Raw genomic sequence first — 7,483 nt, forward strand, 5'->3', positions numbered from 1 at the left:
AAAGACATTATTTGATAACCACAAGAAATACAAAGCAAAATGATTGAGCTAATATGTAAGGAATAAAACACAATAGGACGTGCTGTTACAGGAAAATAATCAATGATGCGAAGCAGAGTTAATATTAGTACCACCCTGAAGTTGATTATTTTCCAATAACAGCATTTCCTGATATATTTAATTCCTTATATACGACAGCAATTTGCCAATGATTTAACATTTTTCTATTCATTAAAGAATGACACATCATACTTTTTTATTCATTTATAGTTATATTTAATGTCATGGAACATCCTCAGAACAAGTTATTTCCTATTAATAGTTGTTCCCACACCAGCCTCTTCTCTCTCTCTCTCTCTCTCTCTCTCGAAGTTAATTAGACCAAAATGCAGATTGTCATGTTACTGATAAATGGAAAAGCACAAAGTCCTCTGTTTTCAAAACTTACTTGTGGCAGAAGAAGTAAAGGAACAGCTTTACCTCAAAGCACTGATGCAGAGTCTTCTTGCATAAAGGTTAAATAAACATCTCCTTCACACATCAGCAATTATACTTGCTTTGTTTCAAAAATGTGTTTATTATTAGGCTTAAATTGAGTTTGTTGTTACTATCTTAACTTAAAAATGTGTCATATAATGAGACTTTCTAAATACAATTGTTTACCCCATTGTTGTCTGAAAAGTATCAATCAGGGTTTGGTTTTTTTAAAAAAAAATGTCTCAAAAATTATTCATTATTATTATCGGAAAGAAAATTATTCTGCCTAGAGGAAGCCATCCACCAAAGATCAGTGACTGGGTAAGGAGGGCTTTAGTCATAGAAGCAATCAATTGGCCAAGGGGAACTATGAAGGAGGTGGAGAGATCCACGGGTCAGATGGGAGAAGCTGTTCAAGACAACCATAGCCCAGACACTCCACAAATCTGGGCTTTTTAGACTGACAAGCCATTAAAAATCCTGTTTGGAGACTGAGCAAAATGTGGGAAAGGGTTCTCTGGTCTGATGAGACCTCTACGTTTGGCAGAAACCCAATGCTGCTCATCACCATGAGAATACCATCTCCACAGTGAAGCATGGTGGTGGTAGCATCGTGTTGTGAGGATCTTTTTAATCAGTAGGGACTGTGAAACTGTGAATTTGCAACTAACAAATTTTTGCTTTTTGCTTAATTAACTTTTGTCCAGCGTGTAACACTACTAAATGTGGAGTGGAGTTCAAGTAGAGTGAATATTTTTGCAAGCCGTCATACATCCCAGACCAGGAAACACAAAGGTGTGGCCATACTGAGGAATCAAAATGTTATTTTTTGTCAATGCAGTGATTAGATGACTCAGATATAATAAACATTGCAATTAGTTTTCCTGTTGGGTTTATTAACTTTTATTTCCAGCGACTGCTAGAGTGAGTATATTGTGTATTTATGTAACAAAAACTGTTCCTCGAAGAGCCAGAACTTCCGTCGTTGCCTCACTTCCTTCCTGCAGTGACACTCTTCCTGTGTTTCCTCACCAATCTGCCATTCGTGACCACTGCCAAAGCCGCTTGTGTAAACGGGGCGCCTGGCAGCAATGCTGATCTGCCCACGACTTGAAGAACCTCCATTCACACTCTTCCTTTCCTCTCTCCTCTCGTCTGGACCGTGGGCGGCTCATGTAGTCACTCTGTGTCCTTGGCATGGAGCTTTTGTATTAACACTCAGCATGGAGGAGGATAGCGACGTGACAGACCTTGAGCTATATCAGGATGCCAGTCTCTGAGCAAAGTACAGCCTTGCTTCAGGCTCTTTCATTCAATGATGCACTGAATGAATCTCTACAGTGGTATACAGCGCACACATATCACTTTTTCTCAGTTCATTGTCTAGAATTTACTTAAAAACATTTTAAAGTAGGAAATTGGTGGCAGGAACCCAGTGAGTACAAATATATCAGGAAAATCTCGACTTAGGTTTTTTATTATTATTATTATTACTATTATTATTATTTTTACTCATGTGACATCTACTGTAGATCATCTCTAGAGTCTCAATAACAATTGCATTTTCAGATAATGTACAGGTATCATAATGTGAGCATAATGTAGAAAAGCCCCAGGTATGAAATTACAAAATGGACTCAAAGTATGTATTACATACAGTAAATAAATTGAGTAGTGGATCGACATTAAAAAAGTTTTTTGAATATAATTCCAGAAAGTAGTCCATATTTGCCAAAAAAAGTCAGATTTTTGGTGAATTTTGTTAATTTCTAAAGGTGGAGAAAATTGGCATTAACTATTTTGTCTGCTGTTCTTCCTCCACTGAAAAGCAAGCAGCATGATACTTGCCCCAGTGGGCCTCTATTGGCACTTGTTGCAGTTCCCATTATTGACCACTAGGTTCAACAATAACTCTAAGAAAGCTAAATGGGGCCCCATGATTGAACAAGATCTGGAAAGATGAAGAAATCAATGGGACATTAGCTTATATCTTTCAAATAGTAACATTTCTGTAAGTCATTGGTCACTAAAAAGAGATCAGTGGAATTTAAAATATATGGAGTTGTGAATGAGTACTTTATGAAGATAAAGTCTCGCCTGACCCTATGGATGAACCACCTTGCAGCCTGAATAAAAACATTTCTGTGTTATTTTGGTGAAATATATTAAAATATATCTCATGAGTTTTCCCTGACAGCCACAGCTACTGTATGTTTTTGCCAACATAAAGGCTTTCACCCTTTTTTTTAAGCACTAGGGCTACACTTGACACAGCCAATCCCTGCCATCCTGGACTATTCCAATCATGGACATCTTTGCTAGGTTGGGCCTCACTGACAACGTGACTGTGCTTCTTATCTATATATCAACTGAGCAAAAATTCCAGCAAAATCTCATGTTTTGTCACTAAATCCGCTAAATCCGTTGTACTAAACTGAAGCCGGGATCGGTTAAACTCCATGTTTTAGAAGCCTCCTCATTTGCGCCGAGGAATTTGTCCCACTAAAAGTGTCAATAACGCCACACACACGTCTCCAATCGACCAACACAATGGACACAAACACATGGGGGAATTGGGCGGAAAAGAAGGAAACATTCCAGAGATGACAGAGCCGTATGAAGAACACAGAAACCATGGCCTTCTGCCCCCCCACCTTCCTCCTCTCTCTCTCTCGCTCTCTCTCTCTCTCTCACACACACACACACACACACAGCTTGAGAATGTGTGATAATCCTGAGACCTTGCTAACAAACAAGGTTCAGTTTCAGCCAAGTAATACACTAGGAAAATGTAACCATGACACACTGATCACAAGTTTCAATTTATCCATAAGAAATAAAACGGTATCAGAGTGATAAAAATGTGTTGTGTTGTCATTCTTTGCACAAGCGTGGCATGAATGAGCTTATCAGTTAGCGGTATGTTGGGTAACAGTAAACATTTCCTGTGAAGAGTTCTCTAGAATAACAATAGCACAGTCAAGGCCCTCGGGGTCAACACACACACACACACACACACATACTCACACTCACACGCTTTCAGCTCATTTTCCTTCACAGCTTGTTGGAAACCCGGCTTCCTACATTTCGCTACAGTTCTGTTCTCTCAACAGGATCAACGTTTTGTTTCCTCATTTTGTTATCTTTTCTTATCTCTTTCGCACTTCTATTTGCTTATACCGTACCTTAATTAAATCTCTGACTCATAACCTTGACCTCTGCAGTTAGGATTCGCACGTGATGTGATAAAATGATTATCTGCTTGAAAAACAGAATAGACTGACTGTCATTTTGAGACTGTCGAGTTGATTCTTCCTCCTGGGTTTGGAGCTCTCTCTCAGCAAGAAAGGTTACTAAACCTGTACCTGTACATTTCCATGTGCTGGAGTGGTGTCCTCAATGGTACTTTCACCTTTACTATGTACCTTTAATATGTACCTTTTCATGGGAAGGTGCATGGGGCGTATATTTAAAGTAATTAAACTGAACCTTAAGGGTCCACTTATGTACCTTGAATTATTTATCATTTCCAGGTACAAAAGATGGACCCTAAAGGATCCCATCCCAGTAGAAGCTTGATGTAGATTATCATATGTTGGTTGTAGTTCCCAAAAATTGAGAACCTCAGTTTTTAGATTGAAATATATTTCTGGTTCTCTGTCCAGTTTGCTGCTTTTCTGTTCACCTCACTGGATATCTACAAAATCTCTGTCATAGAGAGGAACATATAGGACTGAGGATAGAACTGTAAATAGAGCTAGAAATATAATAGCATATGACTCCTGCCTGCAGTCACTGCTTTATTTATAATTTTTTTAATCATGTGCTGTCATCTAGTGGCTCAATAGATGAACTACAAAAACACAGTTTAATTCAATTTTTTCTGGCAGCATGTTTTGACAGCAGGTGTGAGGAAAATGAGATAACTGATAGTGATAATAATAATAATGTTATATAATAATGATGATGATGATGATGGTAGTGATGGTGGTAAAATGGTGATTATAATGACTGAGGTGATGGTAGTAGTGAATTTTGATGACAAAGATTATGATGATGATGCTTGAGGCAACGAAGGTGAGATTTATAATGATGATGATGATGATGATGATGATGGAGGTGAAGAGGATTATGATGATGATTGAGAGTGATGAAGGTGATATTAATAATGATAATGATAATGATGATGATGTTGAAGAAGATTATGATGATGGTGATGAGGATTATGTTGAAGATTGAGGGTGATGAAGGTGATATTAAAAATGATGATGATGATGACGATGATGATTATGGTGATGATGATGATGATGATGATGAAGTTGTGATTAATAATGATGATAATGGTGTTGATAATGACTGTCATGAAGAGGGTGTAATTCATGATGACAATAGTGATGATGATGATGATGATGACAGTAATGACAATGACGATGATGATGAGGATGGTGATTATCATGATGGTGACAATAATCACAGTTGTGATGATGATGATGATGATGATGATGACGATGTTGATGGTGATGAGGATTATGATGATGATTGAGGGCGATGAACGTGATATTAATAATGATGATGATTATGGTGATGATGATGATGATGATGACGATGATTATGGTGATGATGATGATGACGTTGAGATTAATAATGATGATAATGGTGTTGATAAGGACTGATGTGAAGAGGGTGTAATTCATGATGAATAATAATGATGATGATGATGACAGTAATGACAATGACGATGATGATGAGGATGGTGATAATCATTATGGTGATGATAATAACAGTTGTGATTATGGTGATGATGATGATGGTGATGATGAAGATTATGATGATGGTGATGAGGATTATGATGATGATTGAGGGCACGTGATATTAATAATGATGACGATTATGGTGATGATGATGATCATGATGATGATGATGATGATGATGAAGGTGGTGGTACCGTTCATGGTAGAAATGGCAAAAAATCTTTTAAAGAAGACTTCAAAGAAATAAACAATGCCTGAAGGTTAATACGTTCTGCTAGTTATAAAAAAAAAGACAAAGAAAGAAAGTTATTTTTATTTAACTTTTTTTTCATTAAGCTCCAATCAGGAATGAACTAAACAATACCTGGAATTTAGTAATACAGCACATGTCGTAAAACTGTTTGAGTGGCTAGATATTATTAATCAAAATACCTAGTTACTAAAATCAGTTCTACTTATGAAAACTCATCACTGAGGCTTCATGAGATTCTGCTCATTCACCATGCATGCATATGACTTACAGAATTATGACATGGCGTTGTGTTTACTGAAATGAACAGTGTTTATAAGGGAAGTGTTTTGAAGGTCATCAGTAGGGTTTGTTTATTAACTACAGACTAAAGGTCACCAGGCAGGGCTTGTTTAATTACCACTTCAACTCTCAAGGTCACATCAGCAGGTCCAGACTTGCATTCCTCACTCAACAACACGCCTTTCAGTTTCACCGTAGTTACTAAATAATTCGTCTTAGTTACCGAATAGAATAAATAAGTAAATAATGAGACCTGAATTTAAGGGGGTAACTACATGAAACCAGATCTCAAGGCTACTGATAGAAGTTAAAGAAAAAAAAAAAGAGGAAGTCAAAAGAAGTTGAAAGAGAAATCAAAGTTAACAACAAACAAGCATACAAAGTGGCCTGTCACACAGAATCAAGTCACCTCTATCTGACTATCTAAGTTTATCTGACTATAAATAATGTCAGTGGGGGCATGGTGGCTTAATGGTTAGCACGTTTGCCTCGCACCTCTGGGGTTGAGGGTTCAAATCCTGCCTCGAGGGTTTCCTCCAGGTACTCCGGTTTCCTCCCCCAGTCCAAAGACATGTGTTGTAGCCTGATTCGCATCTCTAAATTGTCCGTAGTGTGTGAATGGGTGTGTGAGTGTGTGCGCGATTGTATCCTGAGTCCAGGGTGTCCCCCGACTTGGGCCCAGAAGCCCCTAGGATAGGCTCCAGGGTCCCCTGCAACCCTGTGTAGGATAAGTGGTACAGAAACTGGATGGATTGAAGGATTTTATATATAATCATACTGATCAATCAGAAGGTGTTAATTAATTTTCTATCACAGCAACTTTGACAAAAGTTCCAGCAAATCACATGTTAATATTAACAAGCTCAACTGTCATTTTGTGCATTTTCGTTATTTTTAGTAACAACTTAAATAGATGTATGATACTTGTATGATGGAGTCTCACATAAACTATTTTACAAACCCATGTAACTGTTGATATGGGGAAGTTTTTGTAAGGCATTCTCCAGTGTCAGTGCTTTTGTAACAGTCGCTAAGTTTTCCAAAATGGGAACATCTTCAGGGCTGCAGAATATGTAATTTGCAGTTTCTCTCAAGCTGCATTTTTTTTTTTTTTGTCTTATGAGCTTCAATAGAGAGAAAAAGAGGGAACATCTGCTTATTGCTGCTGTAACGGAAATGAGAACAGGAACTAACTTTTTTTCACAACATTAAGTGTAGCTATAAATGGATAAATTTATAGTTAATAATAATAATAATAATAATAATAATAATAATAAATTAATAATAAATTGTTAGCATTGCCAGCATTGTAACTAAAGTGTATCTGTATCCACTCAAATGAAAGACATTTAATTTAATGTGTCATAGTGAAAAATAGTGCTTTTAAAAAGTTTGGATTTCTTTTCTGGATGTAATATAAGTATTCTTTCAACTTTTTAACGTTTTATATTGATTTTGCTTTATGCTTTAGATTGTTGTAGGATGCACACATTCTCAGGGTTTTTATTTTTTAAAAATCAGACGTACATTTTCATTTTTTAATCAAAAACATATGGAACATTTCCGGTTTCTTTCCAATCCTAATCCATGGGGAGTGCAAACTTTTGCTCTGCACTGTAACTGCACCTGTCAAAGCGGTCACATAAGCCGATTCAAAGAAATCCCGCCTCTTGGTGTAACACCGCCCTCCTATTGGTTGACTCCACTGCACCTGTTTGTCGCT

Source organism: Pangasianodon hypophthalmus, chromosome 8 (genome assembly GCF_027358585.1).
Source record: "Pangasianodon hypophthalmus isolate fPanHyp1 chromosome 8, fPanHyp1.pri, whole genome shotgun sequence".
NCBI classification, from domain to species: Eukaryota; Metazoa; Chordata; class Actinopteri; order Siluriformes; family Pangasiidae; genus Pangasianodon; species Pangasianodon hypophthalmus.